The following is a 19,178-nucleotide window of genomic DNA, read 5'->3' as shown; positions in this document are numbered from 1 at the left end:
CCAAAAAAAAAAAAAAAAAAAAAAACAACCTATAACTGAGCAATAATGACATTTGCTTCTGTTAATAAATGGCACTTTAATTTAAAAAAAAGAAACAAACATAAATGTAATAATTAATGTAAAAAAAAAAAAAAAAAAAATATATATATATATATATGTATATATTAAGCAGCACAAATGATTTTATCATTGATAATAATAGCATATTAGAATGATTTGTGAAGGCTCATGTGACACTGGAGACTGGAATAATGACGGTGAAAATTCAGCACTGCATTTCAGGAATAAACTACATTTTAAAATATATTTAAAGATAATACTGTTAATTTAAATAGTAATAATTTTTCACAATATTCCTGTTTTTTTTACTGTATTTTGGATCAAATAAATGCAGCTTTGGTGAGCAGAAGAGACATTTTTATTCAAAAACATAACTCTAGGCCCTAAGCTTATATATATATATATATATATATATATATATATATATATATATATATATAAAATAAGGACCGATGACTCCTCAAAAGTGCTAAGAGAATCGTTATAGGATTAGAATTGCTAAATCCCTGCAAGCAATGAATTGGCAATGCATGAGTGAATGTGGGTCACAGCACATCGCACTAGAACTGTTATGTGGTGCTGATGTTGAGCAGAGATCATCCGTTCGGCCCAGATGGTAATTGACTCGACACCAGAACCACTGAGCCGACCCCTGCGTCTCGTTCTATTTCTCTTCCTGGGACATCAGAACCTTTCCTTTGCGGTTTTCGGTGGCTTTGAAATCCAGACTCAGAAATGGAGGTGGATCCCAGCAGGAACACGGCCCATCTCTCTGCCCCAGAGGAGACGTACTGCCACGGGGTCTAGAGATGAGCCTTTGCCCGTCCGCTCTCTGTTCCTGGTAGGTGTTCGCTGACGATAAATATTTCATTTCCTTGCAAAACAAATAGCTACACATCATTCCTTCCCCGAGCTTTGTTGTCGACGGTGACGCGGCGGGTAGTTTGTGATGGTTGCGGTGGAATGCAGGAGAGAAAAATGGCTTGTTGAGAACAATCATAGCTCAGCACGTCACAGAAAAAACCTGACCGCAGCGGTCAGAGTCCCTCATTGGGAAGTGTTGTGACAGGGAGTTTGTACCTTTTTGAGGCCTGATGGATAACTCAAATCTGCAGTGCAGTCGAAAAGCAAGCGTTTTTATATTGAGTGCAGAATTACCATGATACCACAACTCACATCCCATTTCAGCCGAATGGAGACCATGGAGGAACATGATTTGTTGAGTGTTTCCTAAATCACTTTCCTTTTTGGTTGCATGTGCACTGTATGCATTAAACGTTTACTGTTGATAACTTATGGAGCAATTCCTACATGATCTGGAGCTTTTATTGAACCTTATGTGCGCTGATTGGTGTGGAAACACTTTTCACTAAGAAATTGCTAGTAAATTTAACAAATAAAGTAACTGGCAATTACAAAAAATTACAAAAACAGAATTACTAACTTTAATAAACAACAACAAAAACACTTTCACACATCTCAATGATACTAAAATAGCACTGACTTGAATACAAACAGTTAATTTAGATTTTCCAGTACATTTTGCACATTTTTTGTCACTTCTTGGTAAGCTTTTTTGTAAGCTTTGTTCCACATCTAAATTGGCTGTGAATCCCTCACTGAGCAATAGCAATTTCTTGTTATTGTGTAAATTGTAATGATTTTTAATAATGAAAATGTTTCAGTTTGATCAGGACATATCATATCAGAACAAGTCTGGAAAACACTTTTATAAAAAAAATATATATATATATATTCTTTCAAGTACAACACAGCAATTGTGTACTGCTAGGTCAAGCATTTAGCCAAAGCTACTTTGCGTTTACCCATTTACCCAAAGCTATTGCAATGAAGGTATACATTTTATGATTTACCTAATTAAAGGGAAATCAAAACAAGGTTTGAACATTTGTCAAACAAACAATATCTGTGCTACTGTCAGTCCAGTGATACACTGTTTTACATGCTCATCCAATACATTATATTTAGTACAAAAAAAATGCAGTTATCTGAAAGAGGTTTTTTGTTTTGTTTTGTTTTTTTTATGGGTGTTTATTTGATTGACATTTCACAATTCTGACTTTAAAAATATAGCTCAGAATTGCAAGATATGAACTTACAGTTGTGAGAAAACTAATTTAGAATTGTAGGAGAAAAGTCACAAATACTTTATTTTATTTTATTATTATTATTTTGTATTATTCCATGGCAGAAAAATAAAAAAATAAAATCTTAGAATTCAGTGGGGATGTAAAATCACAATTCTTAGAGAAAAAAAGTCAGAATTATAAAATTCATAATTATATTATATTATTCTCTTATTATTCTCCTATTATTCTCTTATTATTCTCAATATAATATATTATATTGATTCTGCTTTATTTTTATTCCATGGCGGAAATAAGTTTCCATAGGTTTCAAGAACTTTGTTCAACAAACATTGTTTGCTTGAATGGACTTTTTCTAGTCTTGTTGTACAAACCTTAATTCAGTTTATTGAACAATTAATTTTTGAGTGCATTCAATTTCAAAAGTTACAAAGACAGTTTAAAAGGTTCTTCAGCAACGGAACATGATTTGATAGTCAAGTCAAAAATCTAATAACATTCGTCAGTCCAATATTTAAAGAAGATTTTCAGTGATGTATCAAAAAGGAATGAGCAGTATGATGAAAATCTTACATCATAGTTTTATATCACTGTCAAAATATCATTATTGTATATCATGGTAACAGTGATATATCAACATACAGCGCTCACCATACTTCAAGCTATAGATGACGTATGAAGCTAACTGAGGGTGGCAATGGAATGTCACCCATGTCGGGCTGAAGATTTGTTCCTGGCTGTATTTCATCAAGAGCTCCTCATTACTGCTTCTTTTGCATGTTTTAGTGTGTGTGAGGTGTGTGTCCCTTTAAACCTGTCAGTTAATGAGCGCTTCTCTCACACAAACTCCTGTGCCTGTGTTTAATCACAAAGATGAGAGACCATCCGAACATCAGCATTACTTATTACAAGGCTTCTTTTCATCCAGACCGTCCGTCTGATACTTGCTAGCAAGTCAAGGAGGTAAAAAACTGCCAATTACGTTTCTCCTCCTCCAAATTCTCACAATTTCCTCGCTAATTCTCTCCGCAGTGACAGGCCCCTGCCTTCGTGCTTTTGAAGTCTGAACTTTTTAAACTCAGTGTACAATGGTAAAGAGAAATTAGACGAATGCTTCTGAGGAGAAACAGAGCGTTTGAGAAAGAGTGAGACGGACAGATGAAGGAAAGTTTTATTTTTCAGTCATTACTCTTTCAAGGCTCAGGAAACCTACTGAAGCTTGTAGCTGTATTTCATTTAGGTATTAACTGTTAACTTTCATTTAGGTATTAAGGAGAAATAAAATAGTTCATATTGATATTTTGGGGTTTTGATTGTGGACTTTGGTGTCTTTCTGAGATTTTCAGGAGAACTGTGTTCCATCTGAAAAGCAAATGAGACATTAATGAGATGGTCCTATTGGTTCTCTGAAAAGTCAAGGATTTTTTACTTTTTTTTTTTTTCTGTTATATTTTATTCAGATATTAACTCAGATTTTCCTCCTAAATTCCTGAAGAAAAAAAAATGGAAACAAATGAGACAATTTCTGACATACAGGAAGAGTTTATAGGTATAAAATTAATGTTTATAGTGGGTCAGATCATTTGAAAAAAAAAAAAAAAAAAATTATTTTATTATTATTATTATTATTATTTATTTTTATTTTTTATTTTTTATTGCAGACTTTATATCTTGTTTAATCTGTCCCCGGTTTAAGACATCTCTTCTGAAACTCTTGATGAAATTTATTTTATTTTATTTCATTAAAATTATTTTTAAAGGATACTTCTCAGTTTAATATCCATTTAATGTCATTGCCACCTACAAGAAATAACTGATATATTAAATTATATTAAAAAAAATAATAATAATAAAAAAAAGATTTTAAGTTTTTCTTCCTTTTTATGCATCTTCAGAATGACCTAAAAATAATAATAATAATAGTAATAATAATAATAAAGCATTGGCTAGAACTAAAGTTAGTCTTTATGTATTTGAAATTAATAATTCTGAATAAATATCTGCGTTCAAAAAAGATGAGTATTGTGTAGAACAAGGAGTTTATGAACTATTTTGAGCAGGTTATTTCCAAGCTTATTCTTGGGATCAGCAGGTTAAACAACTTGTCTAAATCATCTTTATTATATTTTATGAAGGATGTTTATATCCTCTAATCTGCTTTGCTGCTTTTGTAGTAATAGGCCAAAAAACTCTCCCTTAATCCGGTTCCTGCCATGTGGCCTTACCTCCAAAATATGCATGTCATGATCAAATCACTTCCCAGCAAAGCCATCATTAAAATGAATTTATGCACTTTGGAATTGGACGTGATCCCTGATGCACTGGATGTAGGTAGCCCAGTTTTCTGGCTCAGTCCTGGATGTTTTAGATTCTGCGGATAGACCAGGCTTCCCTTCCACCACATTTCAATCGCTCTGCTCCCAATTCTGAAGCCCACATTGACTGGGGCCTGGGGATATCCAGTCCCAAATTAAGAGGCACGACTGGTCTGGCGTTCCTCGCTTGTTAGGAATCTGAAGCCAGACTTCAAACTCTCAGGGACGCAGGGAGCAGCTCCATAAGTTCAAACATATATTCTCTTTCCATACAACCACTGTGTCCCATCAGTGTTGAGGAGTAACAATCAAAAGTAGATATACTAACTTTGCTGCATTTTTTCAGTGTAGCTGTTTTCAAACCACAGTAGCTTTTTAGCAATGTTTACTTTTTTTAATGAATAGCACACATGTAGTTAGTTAGTATAGTTTTGCACCATTTAGACCTAAGCAAACTGAAGTAATTATCAAGCACACTCTCCTTATATTCTTTCTCCATTTAATTTTGGTGAATCATTTTGTTCAGGTTAAAAAATATGATTCTCTGAATCATTGAGTCCATGTCCGTGTTTACTCTTTTGTGTCAGTATAGTCAATAATTCAATATAGTGATATACATAGCATATGAATTCATTTTATGAATTGCTATATTTTGTAGTTTCAATGTGTGTTTTACAGTAAATTTTATGCAATTGCCCTAATAAATAAATAAAATAATTATCTGATGCATTAATTATTAAACCACAAAGAAAAATCATTTATTTATTCTAATGTTTTTTTATTACAAATGAATAATATTTTTTTTAAGTACAATTACAATAGAAGGTAATGGTTAAAACATAATACATATTCTGTATTTTTTGTAGTTGTAAACAGAACAAATATTATTGGAGTAAGTTTTACAAGAAAATACTTTTTCAGTCTTTTAATAGTTTTAAGTTTAATCATTCAGTGTTACTTGACATTTCTATGCAATTAATTGTGAAATTTACTAGCAATTTCTCTATGAAAATTGTTTATACATTATTTTATGTGTATGTAAAAATAAATTGTTATGCTAACATCCCCTTAACTATGTTTACATAATTATGATGTAACAATATGTATATATATACATCACATTTTTGTAAATATTTTATTATATCTTTTCATGTGACAACACTGAAGAAATGACACTTTGCTACAATGTAAAGTAGTGAGTGTACAGCTTGTATAACAATGTGCATTTGCCCTCAAAATAACTTATTAATGTCTAAACTGCTGGCCACAAAAGTGAGTACACCCCTAAGTGAAAATGTCCAAATTGGGCCCAAAGTGTCAATATTTTGTGTGGCCACTATTATTTTCCAGCACTGCCTTAACCCTCTTGGGCATGGAGTTCACCAGAGCTTCACAGGTTGCCACTGGAGTCCTCTTCCACTCCTCCATGACGACATCACAGAGCTGGTGGAGACCTTGCGCTCCTCCACCTTCCATTTGAGGATGCCCCACAGATGCTCAATAGGGTTTAGTTCTGGAGACATGCTTGGCCAGTCCATCACCTTTACCCTCATCTTCTTTAGCAAGGCAGTGATCGTCTTGGAGGTGTGTTTGGGGTCGTTATCATGTTGGAATACTGCCCTGTGGCCCAGTCTCCGAAGGGAGGGGATCATGCTCTGCTTCAGTATGTCACAGTCAGAGGTTGCGTTAGACTTTAATATTATCTGTCATTTTGACGGACAGGGTCGTAAAAATTCCATCATAATCTATTATTACCCGTCATTTTAATTTTCGTATTTTAATTATAATAACCCATTTAATTGCTTTTATTTTTGTTTACGTTTTCATTTTTAATAATTAACCTAAAGGATGAGCATATGCATTTATTTATTTATGAAGAGAACAGATGAACAGAGACTGCGTCAGTGACAGCGAAGGACACTTAAAACAATATGCTAGTGCTGGATAAAAAAATAAAATAAAACCGATTTCTCTGTTTTAACAGATTCTTATTTTTATGAACCAATATCGTTTCTTAACTCCCAATCGATGCTGTTTTCATTTGATGAATGCACAGTAACTTTAGACAATCGGCTAAACTTTGTGCGTTGTTACTTTTGATATGAAATGCTCAGGTTTCAAATTCTGTCAATTTTTTTAGGAAATTCAAGCAATAAATACCGTTTTGGCGCTCTTTAATGTGGCGTGATAGATTGCTGTAGACACCTCAGATCAAGTGATTCGCTTTACTATACTCGCCTGTGAGTAATCAAAGACACAGCAAAAAAACTTTATTTTTGTTCTGGAGACGATCGCGCGCTCTGCTGCCTCACTGGAGCGCACTCGCCACCAACTGGACAGGGCTGGGAATTACAGTTCTAAATTACAATAGATCACCCTCAGTGTGTGTAATCTGCCAAAGTGACGGACGGCCTTCAGATTTTTCCGTCACTGCTAAAAAAAAAATGTTTTTTCCGGTTAACGCGACCTCTGGTCACAGTACATGTTGGCATTCATGGTTCCCTCAATGAGCTGTAGCTCCCCAGTGCCGGCAGCACTCATGCAGCCCCAGACTATGACACTCCCACCACCATGCTTGACTGTAGGCAAGACACACTTGTCTTTATACTCCTCACCTGGTTGCCCCCACACACGCTTGAATGCATGAATGAATAAGGCATTTATATAGTGCTTTATTGTGTATTGCAATACACCCAAAGTGCTTTGCAATCATGTGGGGGGGGGGTCTCTCCTCAACCACCACCAGTGTGAAGCATCCACTTGGATGATGCGACGGCAGCCACAGGACAACGGCGCCAGTGCGCTCACCACACACCAGCTACAGGTGGAGAGGAGAGAGTGTCATAGAGACAATCAAGTGTCAAGACGCTTGACACCATCTGAACCAAATAAGTTCATCTTGGTCTCATCAGACCCAGTAATCCATGTCCTTTGTCTGCTTGTCTTCAGCAAACTGTTTGCGGGCTTTCTTGTGCATCATCTTCAGAAGAGGCTTCCTTCTGGGACGACATCCATGCAGACCAATTTGATGCAGTGTGCGGCATATGGTCTGAGCACTGACAGGCTGACCCCCCCCCCCCCACCCCTTCAACCTCTGCAGCAATGTTGGCAGCACTCATACGTCTATTTCCCAAACACAACCTCTGGATATGATGCTGAGCACATGCACTCAACTTCTTTGGTCGACCATGGCGAGGCCTGTTCTGAGTGGAACCTGTCCTGTTAAACCGCTGATAACAATTATTTTTTTCAGATCCTCAGAGAGTTCTTTGCCATGAGGTGCCATGTTGAACTTCCAGTGACCAGTATGAGAGACTGAGAGCGATAACACCAAATTTAACACACCTGCTCCCCATTCACACCTGAGACCTTGTAACGCTAACGAGTCACATGACTCCGGGGAGAAAAAATGGCTAATTGGGCCCAGTTTGGACATTTTCACTTAGGTGTATACTCACTTTTGTGGCCAGCGGTTTAGACATTAATGGCTGTGTGCTGAGTTATTTTGAGGGGACAGCAAATTTACACTGTTATACAAGCTGAACACTCACTACTTTACATTGTAGCAAAGTGTAATTTCTTCAGTGTTGTCACATGAAAAGATATAATAAAATATTTACAAAAATGTGAGGGGTGTTCTCACTTCTGTGAGATACTGTGTGTGTGTGTGTGTGTGTGTGTGTGTATATATATATATATATATATATATATATATATATATATATATATATATATATATATATATATATATATATATATATATATATATATATATATATATATATATATATAGTTGTTTGTTTTATATATAATGGCATGAAAAGGACAATCATATGGAATTATTGTGCTGTGGTTTGGATGCCATTTAAAGATCTGTCCAACATGCATTAGAAGGTTACAAAACATATTACCCCTTAACAGCTACTTCTTTTAACAAACTTGTAGTGCAACCTACTTTTTCAAAGCAATACCTTGACTGTAGTTGAACTACTTAAAATAATATAGAGCACCTTGTAGCTTGGCAGCCTGCAGTTTCAAAGTAATTTCTAACACCGGTTCCCATGCACGTCTGCTAGCAGAGCCCGATGCGATCAGAAGTGGCACTCAGCAAATAAGTCTGACCTTACACCTGTAAGTGTCCACCTTTGTTGTAGAGAATGACAAGATCTCTGTAGGACTTCCTCTTTAGTTTTCCTTTCATTTGACAGTGCGGCATTAACTCCTTGTTCCTCTCTCTCTCTCTTCCCCGCTCTCTCTCTCCCTCGCTGTATGCTTCAGGCAATTACAGCAATGTTGCATTTGTCAATCACATTCAGTTGTGCATGGTTTCCTAAAATAATTATCAGGTGAGTGGCATCTCGTTGCCTGGAGTACCAGTCTGGTGAAGGCAAGCCCCAGAGTATTAATTACTGCGTGCAGAAATTTGCAGAGAAGCAAGTCTTTTAATGGTAGAACTGACGCAACATGATTGTTCTGATTTTTTTTTTTCTACTAACATGACAATCATCGCCGTCCCTGTGGTCATCAGCATAGATTAGTTGGAATCGTCAGGGGAGACCATTACCAAGCTGTGTACCATTTGATAAAATGAGGCACACATTGCCAGGTTTCTGTTTGTTGATTTTCAAAACAAGGCCTGCTTTTCAAAAAGGGGAAAAAAAGGCAGAGAAAACACCCCAAAAGTCAAAATTCCTAATAAACATGGACTGCTGCCAGAGAGCTCGAGTGTAGTGCTATTTACCGGGGTGAAGGAGCTACATTTCTGGAGAATTGCGCTGGAAAGGAATCTCTCAGGAAAGCGAGCTTCAAATAGCAGCGTAAAGGATGCGTTTATTCTAAAGGGCATTTTCCTGCAGGGATGCAGGGCGATGTGTGCGGATGCTGAGGAAAGCCGCATCATCTCAGCCCGGGAAAATGGGGAATGAGAGAGAGAGAGAAAGAGAGAGCACAGGTGACATTTTCACACAGCTGAACTAGCTGGCTCTTGTAGTTGTTGTATGTGGTTCATTCTTGCCCTGGATCACAGACGATCTGCTCACATTGTCTTCATCTTATTCCTTCCAGCAAGAGTTCTGACGGCATTTCTGCTCTTGTCTGCACATGAATAACTGTACAGCTCCATATGATCTAAAACAGGGGTTTTCCAACAGGGCTCCGTGGACCCCAAGGGGATGCTATGTCTGTGTGAAATGAAAGCAAAATATTTACAAAATAAAATTTAAAGGCTGTCAAAGTTATCATATTAACTTTTAATGAATTAAAAAATGCAATGCTGTTTTTGCATTCAAAATATTTTAAATATACTATATATTTTTTATATATTTTATAAAAATATTTTAATTGTTTTTGCCATTTAATAATAATAATATTATGAAATATTTATCCAAGCTATGTGAAATGACCTTTACTATATATAATGTATATATTTATTTATTTATTTAATTCATATAACATATATTTTTATACTTTTATTTATTTTTGTTATAGAAAGGTAACATTAAAACCGTCTTGGAAACTTTTTATCATGCATCAAAGTTGTAAATAAAGCACAGATTACTGGAGTATGTTTTACAAACAACAACAAAAAATTAAATTTTGGTCTTTCTGCTTACAAAATATCATTCTTAATTCAATATTCATTTTAATTGGTCCTTTCTTTATAATTATTTGTGAAATGCACCAACAATTTCTGAGTGAAAATGGTATCCAAGTAAATCTTACACCTTATTTATTTATGCATTTATTTATCAATCATTGTGAAATTATTTATTTGATTAAGCATATTGTATTAATGTAATATAACTACAGTTAATCTGTACTGTAAAGCAAAAAAATAAATATGTAAAGTATAATAGCAGTATTGTATTTGTACGCCTTCAATTTAAGCTGTTATTAATAAAAAAAATTAATATTATTGCATCAGTAAAGTCACTCACTAGTATAATAAAGAGAATCATGAGCAGCAATAATGAGAATTACAAGCTGAATGTGTTATGGTCGTGAAAATAATGTAACGTGGCAAAACATTTTAAAATAGGCTTCATTTCATTTATGCATTTTACGGTTAAAAATGTCTGTTTAACACATGTGTCAGCAGCATCAGGTAAACCATTTTTTTTTTTTTATCCATTTTTTTTTTTAGAGCTGCGAAGTGAATGAAATTTCCCAGCCGTCTCCATTACAGCATTAGCAGTGTGGGAGTTCTCATGGCTTCTGTGTGTTAAACGCTTCAGTATATGGCACACACCTCCCCATCAGATTTCCGCTCTGCTTTTCACACTTCACAATTGTGCGCGTTAAACCGGCACGCAATGCCACAGCACGTATTGCTTTCGCCTCCACACCCTGCTTTATTGTGCCTCGCTGATGAAGTAGGTTAATGGCGGCCTTTGAAAGGCGAGCATTCTCTGCAAACGCAAAGGTCCGTTCAAAGAGCGCTGCTACCTTCCCTTCAAGCTTACAAACGCACACTCGAGCGCATATAAAGAGGGAGCGATTCAAGGAGAAAGAGCGTTGGGGGGGAGCGAGCCGAGCTCATTAACATCCGTGTAGCGGCAAACGCTTTCTCTCTCTGTCCACGGAGCTGAATTCTAGCTTCAGATGAGCCAGGCCTGCTGGGAGTTCAGCTGCCAGTTTAATTAGTGTTCAGTAATTTCAATAATGAGTGACAATTCATTGGGGCTTTTAGGTTGGTCTCCTCGTCAGAGGCGAATCAATAATCTGCTGTTTTCCTCCCTCCTTTTCTTTCAAGACTAAAAAGTGGCACGTAACTTCCATCAGAGGGGGAGAAGGAAAATGAAAGACAGCAGCGGGTCCCAGAGAAATGCTGGAGACAATTTGCCGCTAATGGCAGATGCTAGCCTTTCCTCCGCCTTTTGTTTTGATGTTATTGGATGAAAAGGCAGGTCTTTAGCAGCGAGTGCGGGGCCGGAGCGTGAAAACAATTTGCCCTGGCTGTAGAGGGAGTGATGTGGGTAAGTGAGAGGAGGTTCGGGGATTATGGATAAACCCCCTGCTCCGCACCTCCAGGCGGAGAGGAAGCGCCAAGCTAATTTTTGCCGCACGCGCCTCGTAGCCGGGCCGCCGCTCCGTCCCGCGGTGACATCCGTAATTGATAATAGGATTTTCGACTCGAGCGGAGATGAAATGTTATTATTAAGGCATACCGTGCTAGAATGAAGAAGGAAAAGTAAAAGACGTTTGACTGGAGTGCTTGAAAAGTTTACTTACAAATCACTTTGTCGTGACCTGGATGTGTTTTAGCAATTTCTTCAACCGCAGGCCCAGGGGATGATTTTGACTGAATCCAAAAAAAAAAAACTTGATATATATTTTTTTTCAGTTATATAAAGGTCACATTAAAACATAAAGGTCACATTAAAGTAGCTAAAAGCAAAACTGAGATAAAATAAATATGTATATAATATATGAAAAACACACAAAATTACTACAACTTACAAATTAAACTAAAGTGGAAAATATTCAAATAAATACTGATTCAAAATAATAAAAACTATATAACACAGCAATAACACTGGCTGTGATTGTGTATTGTATAAGAATGCATAAAATGTTAACTATGAATTAGTCTTTGAAATGAATGGTCTTTTGAGATGTGTCATTCATGAACAAATATCATTTCCATCACAATTCTCCTGTGATGTACATAAATACACTATTGGAAATTATTAGTAGTACAATCAAATAAAGTAGTGTGTGTTTTAAGGGAGCCCATAGTTGAAGAATCCCACCTGCTTTGCATAAAATGTATTATTCCGCCAATGTCAAACATAAATATGAATATGCACCTGTGAATTATATTCAATGCATATTTAGCATGGATGCAAAACCCTGCTAATTGTTTGTTTGAGAGTTCATGTACTTCCTTTACATCTCGAGTCAGCATGCTTCTGCATAGCATTATGCCAATGATGTGCAATTAGAGCCGCACATGCCAGGACTGGCAGACGGCCTGCTCCTCATCCTACAGACCCCGCTGTGAACTCCTGAACCTGTGAGGAACGGGGTCTACCGCAGCCTCTGGGCCTGAGAGAAAGACACAGACAGAGAGAAAGCCAGGAAGAGTGGAAAATGATGCCTGAGGCAATGTTACATTCTAAGTAGTGATGTGGTGTAGTTTTCTGGGTTAAGGAGATTATTCTTAGTGTTGGCTCCTTTATCTTCGGACGGATCACCTTTTGCAGTTGGAGCACCTCAGATCTTTAACCTGAGATGGCCACTCATGGATTCACTTATATAAATAATCAGATTCAAGTAGTGTTTCTCAACTGGTCTTGCTGTATAACCCAGATTTTGCACTGGGGCCCTGTGATTTCTGCAATGCGGAAAACGTGGACAGAACTGCGTCATGAAATAGAAATTTACTGTACAATGCAGAATGTCATGGAATTTGGATGAATAAATCAAAAGTATGGCTGTACACTTAAATAATAGTCTGCGTGCCTGTGTGAATGAGTGGCACAGTTTCATCTACTACATAACATTTAACTATTATCACTAAAATGTTAATAAATTATTAAATGGTTAAAGTTTTGTAAATTCAATTGATTTTCCATCTTTTTCAAAATTAAGTTAAACCATTAAAATGTATTATTATTATTATTATTATTATTACATGAATTTGGCTGCCACTTTTTTCTAAAATGGCATAAATAGCATTTTTTCTTTATGAAAAAATAAATAAATGAAACCAATTTTTATAAGGCCCTGTATTGTTTATTATCAAAATTATTATTTTTTTTTATATATCAAAAGCATTTTTATTTTTTTATTTTAGGAAAACAAATTTCATAAGGCCCATAACTACCAACCTAAACTTGTTTTTTTGTTTGTTTGTTTTGTTTTGTTTTGTTCAACCTGACTTAAACTGCATTGAAGGTATACTTTTTATCGGCTCATGCATTCCCTGACACTAGTCATTACAGATGCTCGACTGTTTAAGCCATAGAAACACTATTTTATCATTTAAAAGTTTAAAAATATCCTTAATAGTTCATGGTCCTATTATATATAGTCCAAAACACATATGTTTGGCTATATATGTCAAATTATGAAAAATATAAAAACTGTGCAAAATGATAAACCTGACATAGGCATCTAAATGTATTTTAAACTTTGTTGGTTTCATGCCCCCAGAAGTCAATAATTCACTGAACAACGATAGTTAGCACAGATCATGTTTAGTGTTTTTATTTAAAGTAGCCCTATTATGGGTAATGAAAGGTTCATATTTTGGTTTTGGGAGTCCCCAACAACAGGTTGGCATGCATGCAAGGTCAAAAAACACTTTCATTGTCTTACTTGCTCAACGACTCCCAAACGATTCGCTCAACGATTCATTTTTTCCAAACTTTGCATGACACTAATCTGCGGTCATTGGTCCGATTGGTCTCATTTTCATTTCATCATGCCTGTAATGCCTGATAAAGCAGCGCTTGTGAGCGCAGTGCTGCTTTGTGTAGCTACCGGGGAAAACACTATTTTTTTTCTACTCTAAAAGTGGCACCTAGTGGCAAATAATGAATTTGCATTTTCATTCAGACCACTGCGAAAAGACCAACAAGTGGGCGGGCAATATGCTAATGTTTCATGTTGACGTCAACATGAAACGTCTTGGGATTCGTTTTAAAAACGACTTGTTTCAAGGATTCACATTCGACTTTTTCTTTTGAGAGACAACTTTATACACGGTGCACTTTCAGATTTATAACTTTGCAGGATGTTTTCATTCACACTGCATGAAAGGTCATTTTCAAAAATCCATAATAGGGGCACTTTAATAAATTTACCGTTTGTGTTTATTTAACTTTGGTTTCTGCCCAATTACATAGCCTAAGTGGCAGAGGAGTTTCCACAAAACTATCTTTGAGTATAAATGCATGACCTTCCCATGGTCATAACAAAAGAAATGTGAGGCACTGATAAGCTTATATACTTTGCTGTCCTACATATGCATGATTGCATGTTTTTGTTTTTGCCTCATTTCAGGTCGTGACCCACCAGTTGAGAACCACTGTTGTAAATACAGATTTCCTTACCTCAGTCTGAGGGATGCTGTGAAAGATCTGGGCATAAAGCAGCAACTCTCTCTGAAAGCGGCTTGTCTTTAGCAGGTGTGATTCACAGGAGTAAGGACAGCGTTAATGCAGCTGTATTCATTTTTCATTGTAAATTTATATTTGGCATAATTACGAAGCAGTGTCTGTCGGTGCGGTCCATGTGAAGCAGCTCTGATGGGGAAGATAAATGGTGAGGCTCGGACTCTTAATGAGAAAAGAGGTCATCTGTAGGGTGTGCAGCGCTGCCACAACTGTAGCTCGCCTTCCGTCCCCAGGTACCACATGAGCGTCGACACGTAATTAGACAAAAAGAGGGAAAGAGAAGCATATAATATCTTAATGAGATATGATATCAAAACTTTTTCTGATGATATATTGCACACTTTTAAGAGTACGGCATCATGTTGGGTTCACTTGACACTTGACGCGTAATAAAAAGCAGCAAAAAGCAAAAACATCAAGTCACTGAATATTATATATGTGTCACTAATAATACTAGTCACTAATAATATATGTGTCTGGGGGGCAAATATTGTTGCCATGGCCATTTTTGCCAATACAAAGGTAATAATTATATCATATATATAATTTTAATTATACAATTTACTAACAATAATTAATATTACATGTTAAACATATTAATTATAATTGTGTATTTAATATACATTCATTTTGATTCTTTAAAATTGATTAGATCATGAAAAGTAGACATGTTAGAATCAGACTTGACTCTGAATTTGCTAAATAGTTATTGGGTCATCGGTTAACGTATTTCAATAGTCTGTGCAATGTAAGTGATGATTTTTTTTTTTTTTTTGTGTGTGCATGAATTTCATGTTAATGATTTGAAGTTAGACTTTAAAGTTGACTAATTAAATGCAGATGCATAAAATACACATGTCTCCATGAAGCTGACTCTTATGGGGCAAAATAAAAAACACATACACAGATATTTCCCAGCCCATACAACCGGTCAGACCTTCAGTGGAATGTGAGAGAAATATTAACCTGCATAATGCTCTTCAGCATATCACAGTCTTGTATATAATCCCCATTAAAAATGCAGCTCACAGCCAGAGGGCCTTTCTGCGGCCGTATGAAGCCTGCTGGGGAGACCTCGCTTCAGGGAATAGCTCCGCCCGAGACAGTCTGATATCAGCGGGGAAACCTGCAACACAACCCTCCTAATCTAACTTTTCCTGACACGTAATGGGGGAGCATTCCCTGATGGCCCATTTATTTATATTAAAAACGTCATTCAGGTTCGCTGTCTTAATTGATTCCAATTCTCCCCGTGAATCTTTTGCCCCCGTATGTTTCCACTCCAATAATCTAAATGATTATGGATTTTTTTATTAATACTTGTAGTCAATTCTGAGTTGCTTTCAGCTGAACCTTACTTTGATGATTGACAAACAGCACTATGCTATATGTGTTTTATGATTTTTTTCCCCTTCCCTGCTCTGTTTCTTTTCAAACTGTCATATTACAGGAGAACTGAGTCTGTGATAAGGCAGTAATGGGGTGTAGAAGAAAAAAACTGAAGAATAAACGTGCCCGGTTATTACGTGCTCCCGGGGGACTCGTGTGTTTGGTGTAATGTGCGTGTGAGAGCGATACTCGTATTTACATGTGTCACGCATCCCCTCACTCCCTCTGTCAAGAGAATTGTCAGCCATATTGCTGTGGCACTTGGCGTGAAATGCTCGGCAACAAGTGCTGATGACTGACTATCACACCCGCGCTAACACGCTTTACAGCTATTCGCTTGCTGATTACAGACGTAACGACGGTAAACACGCCTTGAAACGGCCTCATGCGATTGCTGTTGTTTTTAGTAGCATTTCCATTTCTTTACACAGAAAAATTGTGATATATAGAACAACAGGGTTTTAATGGTTCAGTCATGTATTATTATGAAAATGTACTAGGGTACTATTCAAGATTTTAGGGTTGGTTCAATTTTGTAATGTTTTTCAAAGAAGTCTCTTCTACCCACCAAGGCTGCATTTATTTGATCTAAAATACAATAAAAACATTAGGTCATACTTTATATTAGGTGGCCTTAACTACTATGTACTTGTATCAAAAAAATAAGTACAATGTACTTATTGTGGTCATATTGTATTGCAAAACACTTTTGCTGCTATTGAGGTGGGATACGGGTAAGGTTGGGGACAGGTTTGGTGGTATGGGTAGGTTTAAGGGTGGGTTAAGATGTGAGGGATGGGTCAACAGTGTAATTATAAATGTAATTACAGAAATTAATTACAGATGTAATTACATATAGGTATTTTTAAAAATATAAGTACAATGTAAAAACATGTATGTACACAATAAGTGCACTGTACCAAATTATTAATTTGAAGGTAAGTACACAGTAGTTAAGGCCACCTAATATAAAGTGGGACCAAACATTAATATTGTAAAATATTATTACAATTTACAATAACTGATTTATGTTGTAATATATTTAAAAATAAATATATTTCTGTGATGCATAGCTGAATTTTCAGCATCATTACTCGTCACATGGTCTTGTGTGACCAGTGTCACATGATCCTTCAAAAAAATCATTCTAATATGCTAATTAGATTTATTTTTATTTTTTATTTTTTTTAATTATCAGTGTTAAAAACAGTTTTGCTTTTTTTAAATATAAATATTCTATAAACATTATAAATGTTTATAGTATCATGTTTGATCAATATTTATTTATGACTATTATTTTTAGATTTGCTGCAGACATTTCATAGTTTATGTTTTTTGTCTGGTAGATGGTAAAACAGGTGAAAAAAATACACATGGGCTCTTCCAGAAAGATGCTACTCAGCAATGCACTGACATTACATTATGGCGGGAACTTTTCCATGAGTAAGTGTCTCTCTAAAATGTACAAATGTAGTAACTTTTTTAGCATATTGCTATTGCAGCCATTTTACATTACCAATAAGCCACAAGAGGCTTATGTTACAGTGGATTTACCATGGTCAAAATATGCTGTTATGCATAACAAAAGCTTTCGTTTATGCTACTATGCCAGTGCTGAGAGCTTGGCGCTGCAGTATGCGTATGGTTGCATAACTGCGCTGATTTATTGCAGCTAATGCTCAAGTTCAAGTCAATTGTAAACGTATACAGTGTTTATGTTGGGGTAGGATTAGAACCACGAGCATTTATTGCTCAAACATGAGCCACAGCTGAGCGACTTTGGAGAGCTTAAAGGAAAAAGCCAAAAAAGAGAGCAGGAAATTCATCATTTGATCTTTTTGTCTCTGAGTTTTCTCTCCCATAGGTAGGGGGAAATATCAAGTTACCAAGCAAGCACTCTCTCAGACTCGCTCAAAACGCACAAAAAAGGGAACATATGGTTTTTCTGAAGGCTTACACAGTGTTTCATATCTTTTGTGCTGTCCCTTTTGACGGAAAATGGTAGTAAATAACCTTGCCATGTATCTATTAAACTGCAGATTTACAACTGTTAAGTATCGGCTAACGTGTTAACCAGGTGTGTGCATGTTATTGTATGAAATCTGACCCGGTTTTAAATCACCGTTCCAGGTCCAGAGTTGAGAAGTGAAATTCCCAGATAGCCTTTGTCTCTTCTATCATCAGCTGAAGGATGTTAGTTATATTTTTAAGAGCGCAGAGGATACCTGTATCTCATCCCATGCCTTCCTCCCATGACTTTTTCCGTTTCCAGTCGTTCTCGTTCCCTTAATCTTCTTTTCTTCTCTCTCCCGTCTCTCCTTTATGGATTCCCACCGACTGTAGGCATTTCCTCTCACTGGCTCCATGTGAAGGAGGATAAATCCAGTGTTTCTGGCAGAAGCCGCCATGCATCCTGGCGATGGTGGAGGCCATTGACAGCTGAGTGTCGTCGGGGGATATTAAAGTCCAACAGCGGGCCCATTTCCCTTATTATTACATGGGCTATCCTATGATCAGTTTCATGCACCTTTCCTTCAAACTCCGCCAACATGTGTCCGCTGTGTTTAATAGTTCGGTGACAACAAATTTATGTTGCTAAGCTCCAGAAAGTAAACCTCACCAAAATACATCTCGCCAGCCACCCTTCTACGACGTCCACCGAGCTAATATGGAATTTACTTGTTTTGAGTCTTTCGTAATTGCTTCCAGATTTTGGTCTTCCCCCAGAATATTCCTGAGCGAAGCCACATTTTCTCACGATGCAGGCGGCCAAGAATATCTCCAGCCTTGCTGTGGTTATTCACTGCTGCTTGTCAAACATCCTCCGGCCGACCGCAGTCATTTGTTTTCATGTTAACCATGCCTGGGAGAGTAGAGCGGGATTACAGCTCACCGTGGAGGGAAGGAGGGCTCTGTTATTCCGACATTTGGACATGCATAGTCGTGGGATGATGGTAACCTCAACTTTGACATTTATCACATGATGCTTAAATTGGAATGACAGCATTAGTATCTAGTTTCTATCCACCAACTTACCTAAATTGAACATAATATTTATTCATTATTAATACTCGTCAGCAACACTTAGGGGCCAGTTCTCACTATTAAATAGTTGCTTATTAGCACGCTTATTATCAACATATTGACTGTTTATTAGTACTTATAAAGCACATATTCTGCATGGT

The 19,178-nt window shown here is 36.5% G+C and overlaps 1 long non-coding RNA gene across 1 annotated transcript; it reads right to left on the bottom strand.

The window, feature by feature from the left end:
- Positions 1-8,338: 8,338 nt before the first annotated feature.
- Positions 8,339-18,622, bottom strand: LOC131551357 (uncharacterized). Its single transcript, XR_009273735.1, has 4 exons — positions 18,219-18,622; positions 14,542-14,824; positions 11,714-12,529; positions 8,339-9,663 (listed from the first exon to the last, which is right to left on the bottom strand). It is a non-coding gene; the product is annotated as an uncharacterized LOC131551357 (long non-coding RNA).
- Between the last annotated feature and the right edge of the window lie 556 nt (positions 18,623-19,178).

This window comes from Onychostoma macrolepis, chromosome 12 (genome assembly GCF_012432095.1).
Source record: "Onychostoma macrolepis isolate SWU-2019 chromosome 12, ASM1243209v1, whole genome shotgun sequence".
Lineage (NCBI taxonomy): Eukaryota > Metazoa > Chordata > Actinopteri > Cypriniformes > Cyprinidae > Onychostoma > Onychostoma macrolepis.
This window is presented reverse-complemented; position numbering and strand designations above follow the sequence as displayed.